General features: G+C 40.8%; 1 long non-coding RNA gene across 1 annotated transcript; it reads right to left on the bottom strand.

Annotated features, from left to right (window-relative positions):
* Positions 1-5,162: 5,162 nt before the first annotated feature.
* Positions 5,163-27,382, bottom strand: LOC144583087 (uncharacterized). The gene is made up of 2 exons (XR_013536679.1): positions 27,243-27,382; positions 5,163-25,323 (listed from the first exon to the last, which is right to left on the bottom strand). It is a non-coding gene; the product is annotated as an uncharacterized LOC144583087 (long non-coding RNA).
* Between the last annotated feature and the right edge of the window lie 512 nt (positions 27,383-27,894).

Below are 27,894 nucleotides of genomic sequence, written 5' to 3'. Positions count from 1 at the left end.
AATTAAAAAGGCACGCTGAAAACAGAAGCAGACTAAATTAAGCCTAACAGCAGAAGAGATGTTGTAACATCCTTTCCAGAACAACCATCAGAATCACCTCTTGACTCTTCAGAGAGCCACGGCTAGACTCTGAAGAGGAGACTAGGTTGGCCGTATATTTGAAGACCTGCTAGACGTCAGACCTCCTTTGAAGGTATCATCTATTTGAAGGGCTGTCCAGTCTAAGACTGATTTAAAGATAAAGAATTTTAGATGGAAATCAGTGACCTTCAAGTTGCCAAGCAGCCCTCTCTCATTTTTCAATGAAATGGTTGCAAAGAGGAGGGGTAATTTTCTAAGAAAAGAAGGAAACCTGCACACACTGATGCAACTACTGATGCATAGCAGGCCGGATATGACATGGCGTGCCAATTCTGTATGACCTTCAGATGTGAGGTCAGTCCCAGGAGTGGGCATTCTGAAAATGTTGCTCAGACCATTCTTCTGAAGTTACTGAATGTTGTCTGGATAAATATTTCAAGAGAACTACAGTGACATCTGTTTATTTTCCTTCAACATTTATTCATTTTCAGTAAGCTGCAAAAGATACAAGGCATGAGTTTATTTCAGAAAGTTATTAAACATTGTACCTTATCTACTTATTGGTTTTATATTCAGTTTTTCTCAGCATATGCCCCACAATGGTTATCTAATCACAGTCTTCTACAATATGGTGAATTGTAGTGTATTAAACTATGGTAATGTCTAATTATGATGATATTTGAATATTGTAGTTTAAATTAATATATGCACATTTAATACAAAAATATCTCTCTCTTTTTGAAAAGGTGCAACTTAAATAAAGTACTAGGAACATTGTCTGGGAATAAGTAACAAGTCCAGGAATCAAACCTTAGTCTGTTGCTCGATCTTGCAAGCTTCTCCATGAATGACTCACCACATCATCTCTTATGCTTTTACCATATCAGACTCCTTTAACTGATGACCTGATGAGCTGACCTGGACTCCTTACTGTCTTTACATTTGGGAGCACCTTACTGGATTGATGGAATGGCATGGCTTTGATTTATGGCTTGAACCTTGACTACCTATTCCAGCTCCTCCCTAAATTATTTGATAGTGTCTCCCTAACACCTAACTCCCTTAGTCTGGGTTTTTTTTTGAGCCCTCTCCATTTCCACTACCCTAGATAATTTGTATAATTTGTACCACCTCAGGTGGTGAGACACCTGCAGTTTGAAAACAGGTCTTCAGATTCATGGGACCACCCCCATTAGGGGGGAAAGCCCTAAAAAATTCCCCTTTTAAATCAAATCCTGCCCTGCTCCTTTTTAAAAACTCCAAATGGCCTTCCCTCCAAAAAGTCTCCTTCCAGCCACATTTGGTTATTTTTTAAAGGGTGGGTATGGCCCTCAAAGGTATGAGATGAGTAGAAAATGGGATGCATTTCACCTTCAGACCCTCCACAGCTGCCCACCCCTCATTAAGACCCATGTATATTGTTCTGTTTTATTTATGAAAAGCACATTAGAATTGGAATAAATAATTAGAGAAATAAATAATTATAGAATTGGCCTAAGCAGGAAGTGAGGCAATAATGGAACCCTTCTTGCATCTATCGTGATTTCTCTGATAAAATGCCCCTCACACAGGACTTGAGAAGAAAGTTCATCCATGCTGAAATACGACTCTACATACCAACTTGAAACTAATATTTAATAACAACAGTGAATTTAGAGCGTATCAGAACGAATCTGACAAATGCAGATAGGGTCCAACCTGTAATATAAACCCTTTTTCCAAACAGAAGAATCCTGTCTTGTCCACCATATCTGGCACATCTTTTGTTTTCTGGTTCTGTGAGCCATCATGGAGCATTTATGTACATGCCTTGCTCTGGGAACTGCTACGCACCAAAGCACTGACTTGATGTATGCAGATGTGAATGCTAAAGGTACTATGTGTGCTCTTATGTAATGCTGGTTAATATTAGTAGTAACCAAGGGAGAGAATGCCACCAGATTTCACATTGCAGAACAAAAATCTGTGGGTTAAAGCAGGACTGGTTGTTACAATGCAATAATTAGTACTTTTGTTTATTACACTAACTAAAGCATTAGGGTTAACTCCTTTGGGAGACAGTCTTCCACAGTCTAATAAACTTCTCACTTAGACCCCGGCTTAAATTCTGGCTGAGTTTCATCCCATTACTCCTAATTATCTCCCATTGGACCATCCTGAACAACTGCCTTCTTTTTTAATCTGTACCCCCACAGATGTGAATTAAAGTCACCTGATACTCTCTGCTAATACAGCTGCAAGTTGCTCATGAAGAAACAGCTTAAAGGTTATCTGAGGAAAACACTTCTTTGAATATATGCTCCAGTTACATAGAACAAACTATGTGTGAGGAAAAATGTAGAGAAAGCATAAGCCGTATCCGTTATTTTTTCGAAGTACAGCTGAAATGAGTGGGGGACTCTGGGGATGCTCATCCAGAAAAGCAATGCTAAAGGTCTTTCCAAAAACTTTTAACAACAGCCATCTGGGGGACATCAAGCTGGAGAAGACTTTGTAATGTTGTGTGAATGCTGGTTCTGTTTTGAGGGTGCACAGCTCAGTGGTAAAAAGAAAAGTACAGTATATGGACCCCCATTCCAATTCTTGTTTTCAGTCCTTTAAAAGGTCACAAGGAACAGGACTTGGCATAAAAGTGAAGTTATGTCTTCTCTCATTTGGTAAGTAACATGTTCATCTTCCATTATTGCGAATGAAGGTCACACACACATACGCATGCAATGTAGTCATATGGGATTGTAAATGTGTGCTAAAGGTGTTTGGCTCATCAGACATTTGTCAGAGTCAAGCTGTCTGAGATTCTGTATGGCTGCGTCCAAATACAGATTAAGAAAGTTATGCTGTCAGATCCTTTGTCCCCAGTGCTACAAATGCCCACCATTTACTGCCAGAACTACACTACCCTATTTTTCAGAAAAATGTTGATCAAGAATTAGAATCTGACTTTGAGTGCATAGCCAAAGTGAAAAGAACTATTTCTTTTTTTTTCCTCTAGGCCTTCTCCCTTCCCTTTTCTTCCCTCTCCTCTTTGCATCAAGTCCCTATTGTGGGGAAAAATAATTTGGTGCTAAAAGATGAAACATGTGACATGGTATCTTATGTAGCAATATACATATCTTCAGTATAATTTAGAGCAATACACTCTGCAAGTTAATTTGCAGGTTAATTATATTGCTGGAGTTGTTTCAAACTACTGGAAAGATTATTCCATAAAAAATGATTATGGGAATTTAAAACCCTCATAGCAGCAGCATCCTGCTGGGGGCAGGTGAGACTGTAAGGAACTGTGAACTTTCTGCCAGCCCTTGTTCCATGCATATTAAGTAACCATAATATTCTTCTCGAGTTTTCTAAAAATGAAACTACCATTTATTCTCTCCTTCCTGAGAGCGGTCAAGAGCCCACAGGATCTGTGAATGCCCCTGTTGCTTTAATTTATTCTGTTCCATGATTTCTACTTAGAAGAGAGTGTGTGGCTCGGTTTAGCTATATGAGCAAACAAACTGTACAATCAAAAGATCAAAGCTGCTGTCTATGCAAATGAGGATGTCCCCATTTATCGCTCTGCCTCTTTACTGCTTATATTTTTTCCCTCAAGATAGGAAACATCATGGGTCACCAGCATTTGATGATATAGGCTCTATAACTCAGGACCTAAATAGATACCAGGCTATAAAGCCCTAAATGACCTGGATCCAAGCTATCTCAAAGACTGGATCTCCCGTTATGTGCTGGCTCAGGTGCTAAGATCATTAGGAGAGGTCTTTCTCTCAGTCCTGCCATCACAGCTGCATCCATTAGGGACACAGGAGAGAGCCTTCTCTGTTGCTGCGCCCAGACTTTGGAACTCTCTCCCACAAGAGGCCAGACTGGCTCCATCTTTGCTATCCTTCCGCCAGCAGGCAAAGAGCTTTCTTTTCGGGCAAGCCTTCCCTCAGTAACCAGCTAAACATGTGTGATTTTTAGATAGATTGTTATGCATTACTGCTTTGACTGGATTTTTAGCACTACTACTGTTTTCCATGTTTGTGCTTTGCATTTCTCAGAGGGACTTTTAAAAAAAAAAAATGTAGAATTGAGCTTTGCCTTAATATTGCCTGGCTGTTAATGATGTAAGATGTCTCATTCATTGTCCATAATTTTAAAATATTACCTTTTAATGATCTTAACCACTGTGGTATACTCATTATTTTCAAATTTAAACATTGTATTTCATTGTGGTAAGCTGCCTTGGGTCCCTTTCAAAGAGAAAGACGAGATAAGGATATTTTAAATAAATAAATGCGGAGCAATTGGCTCTGCCAGCTGGGGGTTTCTGGGAGCTGTAACTTTAGAAAGTTAGATTTTCAATCCCAGTCCTGAATATGTTTCTCAATATACACTTTAAAAATATGGGGCTACTGAAAACAGCACATGTAATATAGTTGGTCATTTTGGTCTTTAACTAGATGCGGCCTGAAATGTGTGTTTGCCACTAGAAAAGAACAGCATCTATCTATTTTGTTTTCCCTTCATATGGCTGCTTCTATGGGTTTTCCCACCTTGCTTTTAAAATAATAAAGACTACCTGCCCTGTAGGTCTAGTTCTGTGAGGATTTTACATTAAAAGTGACTGTGAAAGACCAAATTGTTCCCATACCAATGAAGGAACACCAAGTGAGGCAACATTGCGTAGGAGTTTTCTGAGAAATTTTCTAAAACTGTCCTTTTCTGCCTTCACAAAGAATGCTGAAGAATTGCACCGTTTCCTCAATAAAGAGTACTGGACACAATGACCCTTTGCTTTTTCACCCTCTCCTCATTTTCTTACCAGGAAATATAATAAAGAATTTTGATAGCCAAAATTCTTTTTTGAGAATTTAACTTTTTGTATTGTCCTAATCTTGGGTCACACTCAACCAGTTATTGTGGGTGTTTTGGCTTGTTACCTGTCTTATAGCTTAGATGAATGGCAAGCATTCAGAGTTTTCCAGGGTTTTGAAATTAGTTATCTAAATGCTCGATGTGGATTTTGAAATGTTAACATTTAGTAAATATTCCAAAAATCAGAGAGCAGCCTGGGAACGGTAAACATTTGTCTTCATGGGGGAAACTTTAGAGAGCCTGTAGATTTTAATCCTATCATATAATGCTATTTTATGCTATTTTAATGTGTTTTAATTTATGTAAGCCTCCCCGAGTAGATGTTGTCTAGAGGGGCGGGGTAAAAATTGAATAAATAAATAAATAAATAAATAAATAAATAAATAAATAAATAAATAAATAAATAAATAAATAAATAAATAAATAAATAATGCTTGTTTTTCACTTGTTGAAATCTTCCTGTTTGTCTTGCACTGTGTGGTCATAAGTGGCCCCAGAGATGATTTTGACCAGAAAAAAAACATTGTGGGGTGGATTGAACTCACTCTTTCTGTCACCACCATAACCTGGATCTCAACCAGATAGAGTTGCATTTTGCCCTTTAAAAAAAATCACCACGGTAAATCTCCCCTGCTGTCACTTGTAGAGTGGCCAGGCCTTGCCCAAAGTCTTGCTTGAGAGATAGAAGAAAAGGGCACTCCTGCCACAGTCCACAGGGTGAAGCCAACTGGCCTGGCAGTTGAATCCAGGGTACCTTGTGCAGAAGGGAATTTTAGGACAGCCAGGAAGAGGGTGTGGTATAAACAGTCCTTCCTGCCCTCGGAGGAAACAGCTGGATTGCTCATGAGGCAACTGCCACTGCTGTTTCTCCACATCTACTGCCTACGGTCATCATACTACCCTGCTTAATGTTAGGACGAGGGCAGAGTATGGCCATCAGACAGTGAGCTGGGACTCTTCTGATAAATCTTAGGCAGCCTGCATGCTTTCTCAGGACTTCTGATCCTCTACCTGTAATCAAGGAAATGAATGGGTTCTGACACCATCTGCCAGAAACAAGGGCAAAAACAAGCAGGAATATGCTGGGAACACATGAATTACCCCACAGCAGATGGCAGACTTGCCTGCCTACTTTTCATTCGGAAGTTTTATTTTTAACAGCAACATCATGAAAGCAAAGACACTTCCAGTGATTTGTAAATGGGGCATCCCAAGAACCATGAAGGATGGCTTATTCCAAGAAAAGTACACACAGGATTATGTTGAACCCTAGCTAGGCACTTCGCTTCATGGCTGGGCAGCATGGCTACAATTAGCACATAGTGGAACACAGAAAAAAAGAAAGAGATATTAAAAGCACACAGCTGAGAATATAAATGCTATTGTGGGGCAGGGAGGGGGGAGGAAACCAGGATACATACAAATCAGTACAGCAAAATGACTTATGTTTCTTCATAAGCAAACGTTAATAACACATCTGCAAGTTCCCTGCATTCCAAGAATCTCAACCAGTGTTGGCTGATGTCGTTCTCTATTGTGAGTTCTTGGAATTCTTTAGATCTGGAGGATGTTCAAACTGTAACCAGCATTTATAAGGGCTGAATTCTGAAGAACAACCTGAAACAGGAATGTGCCCTGTCCTGTCAACACATTGTTGATAAAACACATGTTGTTTTGATACTGTTTGATATGCTATCGATAAAACATATGTTGCTTTGATAGTTTGCATTTTGAACCATATTGGGAATAACATATGCTTATTGTATCTACTTTTTTATACATTAGTTGTATGCATCCAGTTCCCTTTCCCTTCCCCCACTAATGAATACATTCACAGATGTGTGCTTGCAGCATCTATTTCTCTGTATACTGCAATCATTGTCCTCAGTTTGCTGGGGTGATATAGAACAACACAAACTCACTGCTTGCTTGGCATTGAGGTGAGGAACAGGTTGCTGCTTGCTAGGATACATGTTTCTGTTTGGCAATGATGGTATCTTTTATTTTATTTTCCAATTATGTGCCCTTTCAAAGAAGAAGTTAGATGACTTAAAGAATCATAAGGATAAAAACTCTTATCATGGGGTTTTATCCCAAATCGCAGTGTGCATGCGGGCATGTAGTACATGTATGCCTGGCAGCAGTGCATAATTTTCATGTTGTTTCTGTGTCACTTCTCAATGCAAAGCTGCTCTTGTGGACATCTCCCAACCAGCCAATCCACTCTCAACTCCTCAGCCTCCCTGGGGCAACCGTATTGCTGGCTGACATGAAAACACAACATGAGAGACAAGATGAACATGAACAATATGAAGGGAGAGAATGCCAAGTTATGCATCCGCCACTTCCACCACCCCTACTTTGCCCCAGTTTGCCCTTCTACTCTTCTGCTGTTGATTTCTTCTCTTGGGATGGGAAGTGCCCTGTTTAGTACCCACCAATTCTCCTTTTGCTTTCAACAACCCTCTCCCTGCCTCTCCAATGTCTCAAGGCCATTCTTCAGTTTGGCTTTGTTCCTTCCAAGACTGGGTGTCATCTACAAGATGGATCATATCTGAGGAATGTTAGACAAAAGCTGATCCTCATGAGGGCAGAATGAGGGATGTTATTTTTAGCCATCATACCCTAAATATGTCTTTGTCTGGGTAACAAACAATGCCATTGCTAGGCCTGAAGGGCAAACTGATTCTTTAGATCTTGAGTAGAAATGAATCAAAGCAAAATGGGGAGAGAGAGAGCTGAAGAGATACAGACAAACCAAAGCTGAGTGGATCTAGTTCAGACTCTTATCAAACTCCATGATGTTCCATAAGGGTCATCACAACTGAGGAGGTAGGTCAGGACTGGTAGTATCATAGGAATTGTGATGCATCTGATAACCTTAAAAATCTCTCATGGATCATGTACCTCAGGGTTAGATGGGTGTTAACTCAACAGCATTTCATAATTAGATATGGCAGGCACATATCAGTGGGTTGGTATCTGTGTAGAATTCACAGCATCCCCCTCCTCAATCTGGGCACGGAATTACCAAGCACATAGCATATTCACGAGATAAGGATCTATTCAACTATCAAAGCATGTGTATCCTATAGCTTACCTGTACTGTACAGAATGGAGCACATTCAACTAGAATTATATAACTGTCTCTTTAAAAGTACATCCTTGGTCAATTTGAAGAAATCAAATGAACGTTCTGGATACTTGCTGTCATAACAGGCATAGGCAGCAACAGAAGAGGGAACCTATGCAAGTTTTTAATTAATTTATTTTTATAATGTGAGACCTAATAATCCCGGCCATAATCCTACTGATGTTTGCATAATGTTTGAGTAACTTCCCACGGCTAATTCTGGCTAATATACAAAATGCTGGGGTACTTCTTACTTGTGTAATTGGGTACATGATGAGGCATGTAGCCAATACATGCTATAGAGCTCCATGTCAATTAGCTGTGGCAAGTTTCATAAACCTTATGCAAATAACAGTAGAGTTCTGCCCTCTACCTCTCTTCCCAAGTGACCATGAACAATACATACTCTGAAGATGTGAAGCAGGGAGGACAAGGACATGATAGGCAATTCCTCCCCTTGATCCAGTTGGAGGCGGAAGCTGTCATGTGCCCAGAATTCATACCATTCCCAGCCCATAAGCTAACAGCCTGTCAGATGATTAGGTGATGTAGGAGCCCAGCAGCAGCCTCCTAATTATCTCTGTCCACAAAGAAAGTCTGGAAGGTCCATATAATTCTTGCATCTGCCAATCCATTGATATATGCCTGCCACATCGAATGATGAAATGCTCTTGAGTTAGCATCTCCTTGACAACCTTTATTTAATTGATTAGAAGCACTCTCTGAACTTTACCACCTGTGTGCTGAAATAGCATTTGCATTATAGACGTTTCAGATATTTTTGCTGGTTGTTGTACCACTGCAAAGTCAAATTTATTTTGGCATTTACTCATGTTTGAGGATTTTTAGGAGTGTGTTCAAATCATTCAAGCTTGACTAGATTTTTGGTCAGGGATGGGGAATATGCAGCTGTCCAGATGTCAATGCAACTCTGGATAGCTCGGTGGTTTAGGTGTCTGGCTGTGGAGTCAGAGGTTGGAAGTTGGATTCCACACTGTGCCTTCTTGACAAAGGCTGGACTCAATTATCCATAGGTTTCCTTCCAGCTCTGCAGTTCTAAGATGATGATTACTCTCATCATCCCACACCATTCACTATGCCAGGTGGGACATCTAGCAGGCAACACTATCTCATCTGTGGTTTAGATGAATTTAAAGAGTAATAAAAATTGAAATCTTTAGGACAGGAGGATGTGAGCGTATTTTTGTCTTTCTAGGAGCAATATCAGATGCATCTAATTCAGTTTGGATTGCTGGGAAAAGTGGGCAGGAAACAGCACGTAGGAAGTCTTGGCAAACCAATTAACCCACAATCATGAATGAGCTTGAGGCACTGGGAAAATGTTGTGATACCTCTGTCAAAACATGTAATTGACTCTGAACGCTGGCTGTACTTTGTTGTCTTGTATTGGTAATCACTCAATCTTTTTTCCTCCTGCTGCGATATGATGAAATGCTATGTGGTGCAGTTTGCCACCTCTGCACATTGGGCTGTCCACAACATGAGTTTTTAATGAGAAGTCAATTGTCACTGATGTAACCTAACCAAAGGGGATGTGGCTTAAGCATGCATGAGTTTTAGACCATAGTCACACTATAGCAGAGCAGTTTTGACAGTATGGAAGAGGAGCTGAGAAAAGGTGTGATCAGATAGCAAGAAAGGTGAGCATCTGATCACACTGGAAAGGGTTGCTTTGCTGGGGGTGATCTCTCTTAAAGAGACCCTTCTGTCCGTAGGAGGGTTGCTCCAGCTGAGCTCCCCACAATAGTAGCCTTATCGCTAGGCCAAAAAAAGTCCATCTTGGGCATGGACTAGGGTCAGGCTGGAACACTATTCCCTGCATGTCATGTGATTGCCAGAAAATAGCTCACACCAGACCATGCCACAGGCAGTCCAAAATGTGAGCTGTATGGCTGTGTGATTATACCAAAAGTTAATCCTTCTGACAAGCTTCCAGTTAAGTCTTTTATCTTACTTTAACCCTAACCTCTAACATGTACCTGGGTGGATGATGTGTACAACCGGCTATTCTATTTCTAAGTTTTCTAAGGTTTTCCACTGTTTTGTTCATCATTTTTCTTATTAGGAAAAAAACACCAGGAAGACAAAGATGGAGTAGGTGCACTGCCTAGTGTTTTGAAGGGCAATAAATAGTAGCAGCCCACTGTATACTACAAGAAGCCCATCTGGCTCAGATAGAGGGAGAATGTACTTATGTGCTTTGTGCTAGGAATGTGGTCTTTCCACAAACCACATCTCAACCAGGGAAGCCATTATGTATTTCTTCTTCACTGAGCCAAACCCATCTTTCTATCTAGAGTAAGGCAGAAGATCTGGGATACACCTGGAACCTCAGCCTACAGCACTGGGTCAACCTTGGAGCCCAACATCAAAAGAGCACATTAATCCCTCTATATATGGCCAGATTGCCATGGTCTAACCTGTAGCCAAAGCCTGTGCTGAGCAATGAATGAGAAAAATAGTGTAGGCTGTGAATGAAACTTAACTTTGAAAAGGCTGCTGCTGCCTTGTGCTCCTTTTTTCCCTGTCCAAACATGTGTTGCTCCCTCTTGCCTTTTTGCCCAACTTCCAAGTCCACCACAAGAGGAGCTGACGTGCACCAGCCATGTTTACTCACTTTCAAGTTAGAAGATGAGGAGGTGGGCCCCCCTGCTCGGAAAACAAAATGCCAGTGGCAGCATTATTACCAGCACCCAAGACTGGACCACAACCCTCCTGACATATATTTTTAAAGAAAAGCCATGCAATGTGTATCCACTAACACCATTTAAGGAAAGCGCCATGGTGAAATGGTGGGGAGCGAAATGAAGGAAACAAGACTTTGTTCACTGAAATTCAAGCTTCAAATCTGGGGCAAGTATCTAACTGTTAGCACTCTCGGCAGTGGGCGATGGGCAGGATGGTGTGGGGATCATAGAACCCCATATATTGTTTCTTCTGCAGCCAACCTCGGAACATAGGAAGCTGCCTCATATTAATGTCAGACCATTGGTCTATGTAGCCCAGTATTGTTAATTCTGAATAGCAGTGGCTCTTCAGAGGTTCAGGCAGGACTCTTCCTTAGCCATCGCTTGAGATACTGGGAAATGAACCTGGGTCCATGCTCTACTACTGAGCTATGGCTTTTCCTCAACACCATGCCCAATATTCCCTGTCTCCAAGTTCTAGGCAGGTCTGTCCTGCCTGTCTTCCAAAGTCAGGCAATAATCTCAGTGTTCACGATAGTATGTGGTTTGTTCTCTGTTTTGTTTTATTTCTTCATCCCTTCTCTTCTCGTGGCTTGGTGCTGAATGCTACAAACAGAACACAGTGGCAAGTGACCCTCCTTTTCTAACAGCTGCTCATCAGTGCCTGCCAACTTGTACTCTCGCCAGCCCATTAGTGCCCCCCACCAACTGCTTTGCAGTCCAGTATTTTAACCTTTGCTATTATTTATTTATTTATTTATTTATTTATTTATTTATTTATTTATTTATTTATTTATTTATTTATTTATTTATTTATTACATTTCTATCCTACCCATCTACTGACAGAGCACTACTCTGGGCAGCTAACAACAGTAAAAATGATCACCACCACTACCACCAAACGCAAAGTCACTAATAATAAAAGCCAACAAAAGAATCCGAGAGACAATAGCAAACAAGCGCAACTTGAGACACAAATTAAAGCACGTGAGTCTGCAAGAATATTGAAGGAGGAAGAAGTTCCTAAAGGCCTCTTTGAAAAGCTCAGATTTTACACATTTCCTGAAGGTCAGAAGGGAAGGAGCCTGGCATATATCTGCAGGTAGCATATTTCATAGTGCTGCTGCCACCAGTGAGAAAACACCGAGCAAGCCCAGATCCTGGTGGTAGCTCTCTGGACCTTTCTAGGGGTGTCCACTCACAACTGCAAAGCCTGGGTAGACTGGATGGCCTGAGTAGATAGATGATCTTAAGGAGAGATGCTTTGCCAGGTAATGAGGTCCCAAAGTGTTAAGGGCTTTATAAGTAAGCACTAGCACTTTGAACATTATTCACTCATCTTCAGCTGCACTTCCCAAAACAGCTGTACCAGAACTCTGAACTTTAGGGATGCTGTGACATGCAAGAGGCTAATTTACTTCTCTCTCTCTCTCTCTCTCTGCTTCCCTCCGCTCCTCCTTTTTTTCTCTTGTGTCTTCCTGTATTGTAGATGTCAGCTACCCAGAAATATAGGCTCTTACTGTGTCAAGGTTGCAAAAAAGGATATCATCTTGCATTAAATTTGCATATTATACTTTAAATTAATGCAGTATATCCAAATATCACAATGAAACGTTATTACTATAATTTAAGTGGAAGTATAATACTGCTTAGAGGGACGTGGTGGGGCTGTGGGCTAAACCACAGAAGCCTGTGCTGCAGGGTCAGAAGACCAAGCAGTCGTAAGATCGAATCCACGCGACGGAGTGACCTCCCGTCGCTTGTCCCAGCTCCCGCCAACCTAGCGGTTCGAAAGCATGCAAATGCAAGTAGATAAATAGGGACCACTTCGGTGGGAAGGTAACAGCGTTCCGTGTCTAAGTTGCACTGGCCATGTGACCACGGAAGATTGTCTTTGGACAAACGCTGGCTCTATGGCTTAGAAACGGGGATGAGCACTGCCCCCTAGAGTCGAACACGACTGGACAAAAATTGTCAAGGGGAACCTTTACCTTTACCTTTACATTACTGCTTACCATAGCACATGTGGCTAGGTAACCACCTTGGCTCACAACACTGAGAGGAAGATGGGATATAAATCCAATAAATAAATAAGGCATAATGTTTAATAACTCTCCGAAATGCCTCTATACCTTGTATTTTCTGAAATATAGAAAATTAATACATACAGAAGGAAAATAAACAGAGGTCACTGTAACTTTGTTGAACTATCTAGCTAGGCAACAATCAATTATTCCAGAGGAATGGTCTGGAAGCTTCCAGAATCTCCACTTCTGGGACTGACCTTGTGTCTAAAGCTCATACAGAATTGACATCCCATATCATATCCTTTGTTCCATTCACCGTTAGTTATGTCAATGTGTGGTTTCTGTCTTATAGAATTTTTTAATTTCCAAAAGATCACTGAGCAAGTTAATACAAAAAGGTTTCCAGACTCTGTCTAATAATGTCTTGTTGTATGTTTTATTGTCAGGGGTTAGGACAGGTCCTTGTGGGATATTTTCACTCAGGTGCCACAATAATTTGCCTGGCTTTGTCTGCTACACACCTTGACATGAATGCAGGGGGGGCATTATTTTCAGCTCTGGCTCAGTCAGAAAACTTGATGGGCCAATCTTGCTTCTCAAATGGATCATTTCTTTCCCTCTCACAATGAAAAGGATTTTCTTCTTCTATGAAAGCAAAAATCTACAGTAGGCTTTTATTATAATCATCAACAGAAAATTTATCACATATATTTTGTCTTCAGGTTGTGCCTTTGGACCAATTTAGGTTTTAAAAGTTACCATGATGTGTTAGGTGGTTATAAATGCCAAAGGCAGGCAGTGATTTTCCTGAAGGGAGTAATAACATACTTACTATTTCAGAAGTAACCCCCTTGCCCCTTAGGGTGCTGAGCTTATAAAGCAGGGAAGCAAGCATAGTAATTTCTTTGATCTTTTTAACAGGCAGGGAAATGAAAGCTCATAGCTGGGCAAACACATCCAAAGCCAGAGGGTGATTTTCTGGAAGAATAAGGATTACAGCAAAATGAGAGCCTATGATCAATGCAAGAGGCGTTCCTTAGGGCCAGCACCACCATGAGGGAAAACTGAACACTTATTATCAAGTTTCAGCCTTGTTATCAGTAGATAACAAGCAGGTAGTTGCCAAGCATATAATCATTTTTGTCAGGGAAGGAATGGTCATAAAGTAGCAGAAGTCTACGTGGAAGCACTACAGCATTATCCATAACAATGGTTTTGCAGGGAAGGAGTGAATGGTGCACCACTGTGTTGTTTTAACTTCTGTCTTATGTTGTTGCGATTCCTGTGTTTCTTAATGATCTGTGAGCTGCCTGGAGTCCTGCTGCCAAGAGAAAGGTAGCACAGTAGTGCAGTAAATAAGTAATAAATAATTAAATACTGTGCTGAATGTGGATGTCTTCACGACCAAAGCAAAATGTCCAAATGATGTAACCCACCTTGGCCAGCCACAGAGATGGGAAAGAAAACGACGCCACTTAAAGAGTTTGCTGCCCCAACTCCTGTTTCATGTTAGTTCAAGGCAATGTTGGGGAACTTATTTCAGTTCAAAGACACTGAATTTCATTTCAAAAAAGTTAGGGGGGGCCCTATTCGGGAAGGAGCTATATGGGGAGGGAGTGGAACAAAAGCACGTACAAAAAGCCAGCTCATTGTAGCTAAACGGACTGCCTGCCAGTAACCAAGCCTTCAGAAAGACATTTCAAGTTTTCAGAATGCAGGGGGGAAAACCAGTTTAAAAGCCTAGAAACCACCAAACGATGGTGCTGTTTGAGGAAAAGCTTCGCCACCTGGAGAACCCCATGGTGGGGTCCAGCAAGGCTACATCTAGCCATGGGTCTTAAGGTTCACCACCCATACTTTATGACAAGGTTTTTGATTTAGTTCCTTCCTCCGGGATGACAGATAGCCAGCCTTGGCCTTATCTTTTTCCAACAGAAACAGCTATGTTTAAGGCATTCAGGCATTATCAATGTTGGTTTTCTGAGCATGCTCATAGGAGAGCACCTTCCTCTGCTATTGTGTTCTTCATTGTTTCAGTGCTAAGTCTAAAGAGGAAAGATTCCTGCTCATGTGTAAACAAGAAAAAACCTGGGGGAATCTTAGTTCTCTTTTGCATGCAGAACTTATATGCAAACAGGACCCTTTCCCTCTTCAAACATGGTGCTGAAACCACTAAAAATGGCACTGTGGATGGGGATGGGCCTAGGTTAGGATGGCCACTGCTCCATCGCCAAAAAAGGACACAGAGGACAGGGAACACTTTAAAAAGTATGACTTTTTACAGTAATTTCGGATGTGCTAATTTAAACTACATAATATATGCAAAGGTAATCATAATTAGACATTATTACTCTAATTTAAGTGGAAATACACTACAGCTCATCATGTGATACAAGACTGTGATTACGTAACCCTCTTGGGACACAGTACTGAAATAAAGATGGGACATAAAGCCAATAAATAAGGTGATGTAATAAATCTTATAAAGTTTATATGATAATTTACATTGCCAACTCAGCAAACCGCCATCCTGGCATATTACTATAATGGCAAACTGCCATGGCCGTAAGACATTTAGAAAGTTGCAATATTTTTTGTAGTTCCTGTGATGAGAAGTTCTTCATTATGAACTTTCTTCTTTTTATAATAACATTGGGTATTCACTCTCTGAAATGCCCCGTGCCTTGTATTTTCAGCAGCTGACTGATAATGGATATGCATGACAAGGAAATAAACAGAGGCCACTGTGGCTTTGTTGAACTATCAGCTAGGCAACAACTAGTTATTTCAGACAAATGGTCTGAGGTATGCTTTCAGAAAGCCCACTCTTGGGACTGACCTCACATCTGATGTCCATACAGAATTAACATGCCATGCCATCTCTTTCCTGCTATGCATCAGTAGTTATACCAGTGTGTGAGTGGTTTGCTTCTTTTCTTACAAAATAGACTCTTTTGAAAAATGAGAGAAGGCTGATTAGGTACATTTCCCACTCAAAGCTTCTACTACACATAAAAATTTAACATCATAATATCATTCCTCATGGTGAATTCAACTATTCACCAAGCTACTGATGTGGCAGAGGTTGTTTTTCTTTCTCCCTCCCTCCCAAGCCCTTCAAAGTCCAGGCTGGTGAAAAGTTCTGCAGGACTCTAATGCTAGCCTGCTTCTGAGATTTTATTGGTCTAATAAAGGCACATGAGTATTTTTTAAATAAAGGTACCACCCGGTAACAGTGTGGTGGGTGTCAGATGCAGAATCAGGAGACCTGAGCTCAAATCTGTGCTTGGCTAGGGAAATCTCATGTGGGAAAGGATGTTGTGGTGGTCACTTATGTATACATCACCAAAAAGGAGGGCCAAAGAGAACAACGATTTGGATAAAGTTGCATACATTAATTTAGGTGTGCAGATACATAATCAGAATTTTTTTTAAATCTAATCTAAGCAGATTTACACAGTGAACCTTGCCTGAATGGGCAAGACTATGACCAAGTAACCTGCCTACCTGTTGAGTCTACTGTCCATGTTCCCGATATTGATGGCCAGCTTCACAGTCACTGATTTCTCTCTAAAATGCTTTAGCTTTAAATCAGTCTTGGACTAGAGAGCCCTTCAAATGGAAGACACCTACAAAAGGAAGACTGCTATCTAGCAGCTCTTTGAATGGAGAACTGTTCTTGCTAAAAGAGGACATGTGGCCATGCTCGCCTAGGTACTCCCACTATGTATACTCAGAATGCCAGGGCTTTCCATGTAAGAAGAGCCCTGCTAGGTCAGATCAAAGGTCTCTTTAGCTAGTCCAGCCATTATGCTTTTTCATGTGGCCAAGTAATGTCTCTTTCCTATTGCTCCCTTCAGCAACAGATATATTCAATGGTTTACCTCCACTGAAAGCCAGTATGGTAGAGTGGGTAGAATGATGGACTAGAACTGAGGGTGCAATCAACCAGCAGGAAAGGCACACATCTGATCACATCAGAAAGCAAGGGAGAGCAATCTCCCTTAAAGGGATCTTTCTGTCTGTCAGGCATTTGCTCCAGCCTGACCCCAAAAAGTAGTAGCCCTACAGCTGGGCAAAAAATGTCCACCCTTGGCACAGATCGTGGTTGGTTTGGAATGCAATTCTCGGTATGTTGTGTGATTGCTGGGAAATAGATTGCACTGGACTGCTCCACAAGCAGTTCAAAATATGATATATTTCCCTATGTGATCACACCCTTAGAAGACCTGGATTCAAATCCATAGAGACCCATTCAAGTGTGGTGGTGGCGGCAGTGATAAAACCACTCCTTAAATATCTCATGCACTAAAAATCCTTTTAAGGTCACTATCAGTTTGGATGTGGTTTGATGCCACAAAGCAACATACCTCCTTTGAATGTCAATATTTTGTATAACCATCTAGACATGTATAGCCTCTTCATCTCGTGAATCTGTCTAACTGCCTTTTACACAAAGCCCAGAGAAATACTTTTTGTATTAAAGCTTTCAGGATCTCTGGCTAACTTTGGGGTTCCTGGAAGTATCATCCAAAAATGTATAATTTTAAATTTAAGTCTTGTGGAATTCCCTACTTTTATAATGTACTATATAAAGTAATGTCCTTTGTCTACCCTGAATCTAGGGGTTATCCAATGAAAATAAGTGGAATGAGTTCTATGTTAATTCCCTGATACTCTTCTACTATCCAGACCTGGCTCTTAAAGTGGCTGAGATAGCATTATATGATGTAGCATGAAGGCAATTTGCAAGACCCATATTGTCCTATGCCCTCCTAAGCCAATACTTTCAGGATGGGGCATTTAAGAGAAAGGCATGTTGGAGCTCTGCTTGCTCATTGGCTGTTATGACCCTGCTCTTGTTACTAAGCAACGGGATGTCTCTTCTCAGCGAGCTGTCACAGCCAGTTAAGTGAACACAGATACCCAGAGTTTGTGAGAGGGGGGCTTTTTCTTACTTGCCACCTTGGATCTAGAGGCTGCTGCTCGTTTGGACAAGAACGTGGGTGGGCAGGCCAGAGAGAATAAGGAGGAGAGACTCAAGACACACAGGCAGAGCTGCTGCCCGGCTCCCTAAGAAATCTACCCAGAGGGTATGTGGCTTCATTCCAAGTCACTGGAGACAATTTACGACATTGCCTCCAGCAGGAGGGACTCACACAGAGGGCCCCCCTCTCACTGTTTCTGCAAAACCCACAGATCAAGCCCATAAGCATTGGGAGGGCCATGCAGCTGGAATCATCCAGCCAGAAAGAGCAACCACACAGAATAATTAGGACCTGCTTGTTCTGATGCAGCCTTTCTCAACCTGATGCCCCTTTAGAACTGTTGAACTACAAGTCCCACCATCCCCAGACAGCACCAGCTGGACACCAAAGAGGAGTAGGACATACATAGCAACCAACACAAAACAAAGAAGGGAACTCCTATTTATCAGTATATATAAATCGATCATAGTGAAATAGCTCAGAGAGATGGTTTAACAGAAGCCATATTTTATTTATTTTTAAACACCAATTCATTTGTAAATAAAAGAATGCTCCTGCTACCTGCTTGAGGTACTCATAACAATGCAAATATGGGAGCACAAAAATAAAAGAACAAGACATATCACAAGTCACAGCAGGAACAGCCAACAGCAGCAAAAACAAGAGCGCAGCTACAAACAATATTGGAACAATAAAGACATTTGAAGTCTTTTAGGGATAAACTTCATTTACATTTCTAATCCCTTACTAAAAGCTATCCAGAAGGTGCAGTTTTGGGATCATGAAAAGATGCTCATTTGAAGGCAATGTTGACTGTGAATGATGGGCTTTTGGGCAAGAAAGTTACGGCAGATCTCAGCAGATTCTAATAGACAATCACATGGTGAAATGCTTTCCCACAAGCAGATCTCAGACCATAACACACATGTTCTCATGGTGTTTTTGCAACAATATTTTTGTTTGCAATTCTACAGGATGAACATGTGTCAATACAATATAGAAACCAGAAATAAGTAATCAGAAATAAGCAAATTATGGGCAGTGTGGTCATCATACATTATGAATCATTGTATAGACCATTCAATGCATGACATATAGGACATTGAGAAGAATCCTGTCAACAAAGTATAGTAATGGGTACGCAAGCCATTTCAACAAGTGGCCTTCTTGCTGCAATCTGGGCCACTTTTCACTTCTAATTGTTCTTCGAAAGTGGCGTTATGGAGAGAACATGATAGTCATATAACTATGGTGCCCAGATTGTGGGTGTAAACTGTGTTTCTTTCCATGGTTCCTTCCAATCAAAGCAACCACAATCACCACCATAGCAAGAACCCAATATAACCTATAGTTAGCCTTCACTTGCACATCTTTGCCTGTGATTCCATTTTGTGAAAGGTGATCACTGCACCCAAGTCAAGGATAAATGTTATTTTAGCAGGCCAGTCTCAAGCCTTTACCCATCCAGGCCTCTAAGAGTGCTCACTACCTTTCACCAAAACTGCTGCCACCAACCTATCCTTAAAATCAAAAGGACAAGTGTTTCTTTCAAACAAATAAAAATGTTTATTGATTACACAAAAATAAAAGGAGTAAATCACAGGTTTAAATCAATTAGTCAATCACTGTTTCTCAGACACTAGCTCCCTCAGACTTTTCCCTCACTGACAGCCTCTTTCTCACTCTTTATCAGTCTCTCTAATCACTCATCTTCCAAACTGATCTGATCTCTTCTCACATATCACACACACCTTATATAACCCAGCTCCTCCCACCTCTGCACCACCCTCCGTCCTCTCATTGGCTGAGGTTCCCCTGCCCAGCTGAGACGGACAGGTGAGAGCAGAGCTGTATGCCACAATACCTCCCCCCTTAACAAGTTGTTTCATGGGGGAAAGCTAAAGTGCTTTCTCTCATAAACAACGAGGAGCAATACAATAATACATTTAACCTAATAACAATATTATATTTAATAAACATTTTTATAAACATTAAGTAAACATCTTACCTGCAAGTCATTCCCACACATTCATTAACATTTACCAAGATCATTCATACTTACACTTAATATTAGACATGCCACAGTTATATACCTGGTTTGTAAGTATTCCTCTTCTCTCCAATTTTTCCACCTGCAGATTTTGAAGAAGGTTTCAAATACTGTTTATTGTGCCTTGGTGGCAGCCCTAGTTTTCCTCCTCATTTCCATCTCATTTTCTTACTCCGCTTTTCCTTTTATTCACTTGTAGTTTTTATAAGAACAATACAAAATCAATTATGATGTCCTTTCTCCCTTTGCCAAGCTTACATACCAGCCCCAGCAGCCTCCTGTTCCATACCTTGTTTTTGATAACAAGGCCTTTCCCAAACATTGATTGGTGCTTAAAATAGCCACCAAGATTGAAGAACACCCACTGAATAGCTGCTAGTAAATGCTGAAGCTGGCAGGGAGACCTCAGTTCAGGACACTTCTTGTCATGCCCTCCCCAATGTGAACTGTTTCTCGCATGCATAAAAGGATATTTCTTACAGTAAACCAGGTATGGGCAATTTCAAGTGGTCTGGAAGCAACCCTTGCTGTTCTAGGACCTGCTATAAACTACACTTCCTATGCTGCCATGGAGTTACTGATGTTTGCTTACTTAAAAGTGGTTTGCAAGTTTCCTGCCAAATTTCATCAGCAAACTAAGACAAATTCTTCAAATCAAGCATTTTCTATTTTTAAAAAAATAGCTTTTAGTGGTTTTAGCAGATATTTGGTGGCACAGTTTTGAGGAAGGCCCCTGCAGGCTGAAAGAAAGGAGAGGGAGTGCATGAGCCCACCCCCATGTTATCTACCCTTGTAATAAACTATCAAGGAACATGGTGGCGCAGTGGGTTAAACCGCAGAAGCCTCTGTGCTGCAAGGTCAGAAGACCAGCAGTCATAAGATCGAATCCACGTGATGGAGTGAGCTCCCGACGCTTGTCCCAGCTCCTGCCAACCTAGCAGTTCGAAAGCATGCAAATGCAAGTAGATAAATAGATACCACCTCGGTGGGAAGGTAACAGTGTTCCGTGTCTAGTTGCGCTGGCCACGTGACCACGGAAACTGTCTTCGGACAAACGCTGGCTCTATGGCTTGGAAACAGGAATGAGAACTGCGCCCTAGAGTTGGATACGACTGGACTAAATGCCAAGGGGAACCTTTACCTTTACCTAATAGGTAAATATTCTTCTGGAGCATGAAATGCAGAATTTCTTCCCAGACAGGGGCTTTTGAGAAAAAAGAACACCACATTTTCCCATGTTCACTCATAAAATAAAACAATTTCTCCAAATAGTGCAATTACTGCTATAGCAAGAAAAATTGTGTAAAATATGGTAACAAAAGTTTTAGATACAGGTATGCATTGGATAGTGCCTGTGACATCACAAGTAATTTATGCTGCCATCAACACTTTGTGATCTCTTTATGGTGCTCACCTAGTTATCTAAAAATAGAAATAGTAATAATTGTGATAATCAGTGAGGCCACTTTTTCTTGCATTTTGTCAATCTGATATTTTTCAACAAAATTCCCTTATATGCAGTTAAAAACCTGCTGCCTGCATATGCTGTGTAGCACTATCACTACAAATTTGCCATAGGATAAGGCTGGACCATTGTCTGAGACTAGATTGTTAATGGTTTATAATGGGGAGAAAGAGTTGATTTTTCCCAGTAATTAGCATAGCTGAAGACTGCAGGAATGGCACCTTTCCCACCTCTCCAGCTTAGGGGGTGGGCAGTGAGAGTTGTGAGAAAGAAAAATAGAAGCAGTGTTAGGAGGACAAACATACACACCAGGAAAGTGCATACATGTATGATTACTGCAGCCACGTAGACATGACAGACATGGCCAATCAGGAGCTGAAACAGCTGGTCATAGAACATGCCCAAATGGGTACAGAATTATTTGATGTTCCTTACATTTCAGAGGTGGGGGTGGGAGACAGCACTCAGGACTGGCCATAGGCTGAGCTGGGCAATTGCCTGGAGCGCTGAGCTGAACTGGGTGTTGAGCTGAGCTCAGCAGCTTTCCCCACTAAATATAGCGTCTACAGCAAATTACCAAAAGCTAAGAACAGATGCAAAATAAATTGTATAATGTAATGTAATGCAATGTAATATAATGCAATGCAGTGTAGTATAATGTAATGTAATGTATGGCAGTTATCCTGTGCTGTATAGTAGTATGCTGCCACTGGTCAGAATGCCACTTTTTCCAGTTTTGGCTTGCACAAATGACACTATGGCTAAAAAATCAATGTCATTTCTGAAGGAAAGTTATTTCTTGAGACAAGCTACCCATTCCAAATGACAGAGATATCGCTGGTATCCTTATAGCAGAGCACAAAACAAGAAGTAGGTCACTCTGGGTCTTTCTCTGAAATGTTGCTGCAAAAAAGCCTGGGCATGGTAAGGCTTTTTACACTCCTATGTGTTGCAGTCTTGCTAAGGCTCTGCATCTAGGGAACACCGCCGTGATGGAAGGCGACTCTGGAAGGAAGCAACTGGACAATTTGCCCATGTTTCTGTGCCCGTGCATACATACCATCAGCCCCATTGCAGCCCTAAACGTTATAACACTCACTTGAATTCTTAGTATTTTGGTGAATGTTTTCATAAAAGGAGGAAATAGTGTGTGAGGGTATAAGGTGTCACTGGAGCTCAGTGTCTTCTTTTGACATAATGGGACCTTTTCCCAGCCAGGATGAAGCACATAGTTTTGCATGTGAGAGAGAATAGAAGCTAGTCTGAGACTTAAGTGATTGTTTAAAGCACTGGTGTTCATTCAGTCTGCTAAAGAAATGGAACTGTATGCAATTTAAAATTCAACCCATCATGTTAAAGAAATATTTTATATCTATATATCTGAGAAGCAATATGTATAATAGAACTAGGGAACAATTGCACAGGGGGGTATTTAAATGGAGCACCAGTGTCTCCAGCTAAACTAGAAGGGCAGCAGAGTGTCCTAGTTCTAGGTATGTTTGCTAGGCAACATCCTAGGTAAATAGGAAAGGAATGCAAATGCATGACGCAACTGTAAGACTTTCTTCTATAATGATAAGAAGAAGCTGAGCGTTGGCATAGTTCTTATATGGGATGGCTTAGGGCTGCTTCGCAAAACAGAAAAGAGATCTTGCAGCATCATTTTCTTCACCCGATCTTTTGCATGGAACACTCTGCTATTTGGAAAAGAGATGGCTTCATGACCATACCTCCCAGACATAGTGGCCATTTTGCAGGTCTTCTCTCCTTGGGCTTTGTGATGTTTGCCACTGGATCTCCCACTGGTCTTGTTGTGGTCGTGCTACACATTTCACTTGATAATGTATTTGGCAGGACACCCTGTTCAGGTATATAAATCCTAGCATGAGAGTGTCTCTTCCACAGCACACAGGAGCTACAGCTGGGGAGATTTTCAGCAGGAGAATTGTGGTTTAAGGGTAAAGATAAACATTCTTATACTTCAGTGTTGCGGTCTCAATTCTGAGTGCACCCCCTCCCCCCAAGCTTGGCATTACTTTTGAGCATATCACCTCCAACATATGATGACCCTATGAATGAGTGATCTCCAAAATGTCCTGTCTTGAACAACCCTGCTCAGCAATTGTAAACTCAAGTCTTTGGCTCCCTTTAGGGAGTCAATGTATCTTGTATTTGGTCTTCCACTTTTCCTGCTGCCTTCAAACATTCCTAGCATTAATTGCCTTTTCCAGAGAATCTTGCCTACTGATTATGTGCCTAAAGTAGAACAGGTCTCAGTTTCAATATTTTTGCCTTCAGAGAAAGTTCAGACTCGATTTGTTTAGGACCCACTTGCTCATCTTTTTGGCAGTCCAGGGTATCTGCAGAGCTCTTCTCCAGCGTCACATTTTATATAATTTTTCCCCAGTTAGATTTCTTTACTGTCCAGCTTTCACACCTATATTCAGTGACTGAAAGTATAAGAGTATGGATGATCTTACTCTCCAATGACATATCCTTATATTTGATGATCTTTCCTAATTGCTGCCCTTCCTCATTGCTGCCCTTCCGAGTCTGCAATCTCAGTTTGGATTGATGATTGATCCAAGATATTCAAAATTTTAATTTCTTCATTGTCATCATTAAAGTTGTATAATTATTCTGTAAGCAATTTTTTTCTCTTCTTAATGTTTGACTGCAATCCTATTTTGGCATGTTCTTCTTCCATTTCCGCTAAAAAGTCATTTCAAGTGATTACTAATGAGAAAGATGATGTCGTCTGCATATCTTACATTTTTGATGTTTTCACTTATCCTTTATCTGAATCTAATCCAGTTTCCATATGATATGTTGTGTGTTCAAACTGAACAAATAAGGGGATAAAATACACACTTGTCTCATACTTTTTTGTATAGGAGACCAGTCTGCTTTCCTATATTTTGTCATCACAGTAGCTTCTTGTCCACAATATAGGTTATGCATTAGGGCTGTCAAGTGCTGAGGCACACCCACTTCATTCAGACCTGGAAGGGACCCTATGAATTAACAAGTCCAGCTCCTATTAAGGAAGCACAGTGGGGAATTGAACTCCCAACTTCTGTGCTGCAGCCAGGTGCCTAAACCTCTGAGCTATCCAGGAGTTCCAAATAACATGGACTTTGATAGATCTTTTCAGCCTTGAAGCTGAAGAAAAAAAATAGCATCCCTCAGATAAACCTGCAGGTTTTCTACTAGTGTGGTCGGATAATTCAATAAATTGGAGAACAGGAGTCGGGGAATCAAAGCTTCATTGTATTTTGAAGTAGAAGACCCAGTCTATATAGTTTTGGGCACACTACATGATCTTAGAGCACTCCCAGAAGAAGGGAATGGTAAGGCACTTTTGACTACTGTATACCTAGGTAACTGTGGAAAGGATTGGCGTAAACCAGAATCGATTTGATGGCTTGCAGCTATTATCAACAGATTTGGAAGAGATAAGGGAAACAGTGAGGGAGAAAAAAGAATTAAACTTCTCAGCACTACTAAATTTAGAACCACCAGAAAATAGGCACAGAAGTCATCAAGAGGTCTTGTCCACTTTGAGGACTTTTTCTTACCTTTTTTGTACCTTCCACCTGGAAGAGCAATTCTGGAAAACTTAAAACTTGCATATTTTTGTAACAATTTGATTTCCACAAAAATATTACACAATGGTGTGGTTCCCCCCCCCCCCGAAAAAAAAAACTGCTGGAACTACCATAGCAATCTTTTGTTTTTGTTTTTCTATTTTAGATACAATCTACACAAATGTGTGTGTGGGGGGGAGAAAACAATTAAAGCATGCTTACCATATCTCTTCTTCTGCATCCTTAGGTCAATTTGTTTGGTACGTAAACATAGTAACTGCCATGACAAAAGGGACCAATGGCATAGACTGCCCAGTGATATGCCTTCCAGTCCATCTAGTTCAATATTCTGTCAACTACAGCAGGGTCCTCCAGCCCACAGAATCTGAATGTGTCATCAGTCGACAAACAGATCAATCCTGCCTGGTCAAAACGAGAAGGGAAAGCGGGACCATCTTATCGTCAACTGCAGTGTACGTAAAGAGCTGCTTCTACAACTCCCGGGCAACAGTCCAAAATGCCCCAAGTGGAAAAGGGTCAGTCCCTTGTCAACTGAATGCACTGACACCAGCCCAAACACACTCCCGCTGCAATCTGCCTGTCGCCTTTGCTCTGTTTAAAAGTCAGGAACCATTTGTATCACTCTAAGATGCATTCTTCTGCATCCTAGTTGGTTTCTATGGCATTCCATAAGGTGATAATAGTTTTATTTGTTCTCGTAATGAAAAAAAGTTGGGTAGGAGAAGATTACAGAGCATAGTAGGAAAAGAGGGTTGTGCTTTTTGTGTACCTTTGCACAAATATACTCCAATGTTCTGTGTGTGTGTGTGTGTGTGTGTGTGTGTGTGTGTGTGTGCTTGCGTGCGTGCGTGCGTGCGTGCGTGCACACATGCTCATGATGCGTCATCTAGTTGAATCTGATTTATAGGATTTTTCAAGATACTGTATATGAAATATTTGTGGAATGATTTCATCATTGGTAACTCACCAGTGAATTTTCATGGACAAGTGGGGATTTGAATCTAGGTCTCCTGAATCCTAGTCTGCCACTCTATCCATTGTATCACCCTGGCTCCTAATATGCTGCTGCTGCTGTTACCTGAAATCAGTTTGGCTCTATTGGTATTCCATCTATTCCTGGTATTTTATTTCTTCCTAGTTCTTTCACAACACCTTTCACTTCACTTTCTAGAATTGCAGGTTGTCCATCATAGGATTCCTCTTCAAAGGAGTCCAACATCCTTTTATCTTTACTTTATCTGTCTTCAATATACTGTTTCCACCTTCTCGTTCTTTTCTGCTTGTCACATAGTGTGCTTTCCTGTTAGCCATTCAGCACTCTTTTAATTTCTTGAATCTTCTGGAAAAGATACCTTGTTTTTCTCTTTTTGCTGTTTTCCTGTTTCTTTGCACTGGCTGTTCTAGTAGTTCTCTTTGCCCCTATGACAGTTGCTGAAAAACTGCATAACAGGTTCTGACCCCATTTCTTTTACTTTTGCTTCTCATGTGTTCTTTACATTTTAAGTATTTCTTCCATCATCCACCTAGGTTTTTCTTTTCTTTTTTAATTCAAGAATAGTTTTCTGCACTCTTTCCTAATAATCTATCTGGTTTCAATTCAAAGTTCTTGTGGTTCACTGTCAATTTAGTTCTGCAAATCTGTTCCTCATGTGGACTTTAAACTAATCAGGAATGTTGTTTTAATTATATTTTGTCACCGATTCTTTTAGTCTTCCTTTCAACTTTATTTTAATGTTGGATATTAACAGTTCATAATCTGTACCTCAATCCATTCCTAGTCTTGCTTTGGCAGAGAGAATACAGCTTCTCCATCTCCTGCTTCTAATTATGTAGTCCATTTCATTTCTACATTGATCCTCTGGTGATATCCATATGTAAAATATGCTACTGGCTTATAAAAGCTTTACCTTTGAGATTTCATCTTCTCATTTTTTTATTGATGTTTTCCCCATTTTTGGACACGTGTTTTGTGTGTGCATGCCATACAATGCATGCATATATACAGAGACGGCTATCTATAGCCTTTTAGATCCCTCTCTATGAACGACTGAACTTACTACCTGCTAAACTTCATAGCAACCCCAATGCCAACAGGGTCAACTAAATTGACAAATAGTATGGGAATTGCTCTGGTATTGGCATGCTAAGATTTGCATTAATTTCCATTGATTACATGACTACAAGTCAATACAAATAAGCCCAGACTCCCCTCCCCCATCTCAACTTTTTTTCTCTGTCACTTGGGTTCTACTTTTTTTAAAGTAGAACCAAAGTGACAAGCCAGGTGGTGTGACTGTTGGTGCTGATATACTTCACCTTACCTTTGTGGTCTAGACAGATGTTCAAAGTTCAAGTCTTCACAGGTGAATCTCTGCATCATGTTGGGCCAGTCACTCTCATTCAGCCTGACCCACTTCTCAGGGTCCTTGTGAGTGTGGAGAGGATAGAGTAATTTTTTTTAAAAAAAAAATCATATAAGTCATTTTAAACACTAGTAACTAAAAAGGAAAACATTGAATAACCAAACCAACAAAGCTATTACCACAAGTATCATCTCTCTTAGAAAGCCTCTATCGCATCATTTTTCTTTAAAGTGTTCTCTTTTAAAGACGAAACCCAAAGTGAAATCACAAGCACATCCCATATCTTTAAGGGCCACTGTTATGCTTCTTGTCTCTCCTGCAAAAGAGAATTTAAACATGACTCCTTTGACAACTCATCTTATTATGCTGGTGTTTTCCACTAATTTGTAAAGGTGGAAGTGGGGATAATGCAGCCTGAGGCTAGAAGGGGTCCTTCCAAAAACATCCCCCACTCAAAACTGAACGGAGGCAAACAGCACCACCAATATTGGGGAGCAACTGGAGGGAAATGAGTTGTGTCGAATATTTAAATACTTTTCTGCCAAAATCCAGTGGCAAACAAGGAAACCTCAAGTCAACCCACACAAATGCTTGCTTTAAATGAATCATA

The sequence above is a fragment of the Pogona vitticeps genome, chromosome 5, assembly GCF_051106095.1.
Source record: "Pogona vitticeps strain Pit_001003342236 chromosome 5, PviZW2.1, whole genome shotgun sequence".
Taxonomy (NCBI): domain Eukaryota; kingdom Metazoa; phylum Chordata; class Lepidosauria; order Squamata; family Agamidae; genus Pogona; species Pogona vitticeps.
Note: the sequence above shows the minus strand (reverse complement) of the source record. Positions and strands in the feature narration are given on the sequence as shown.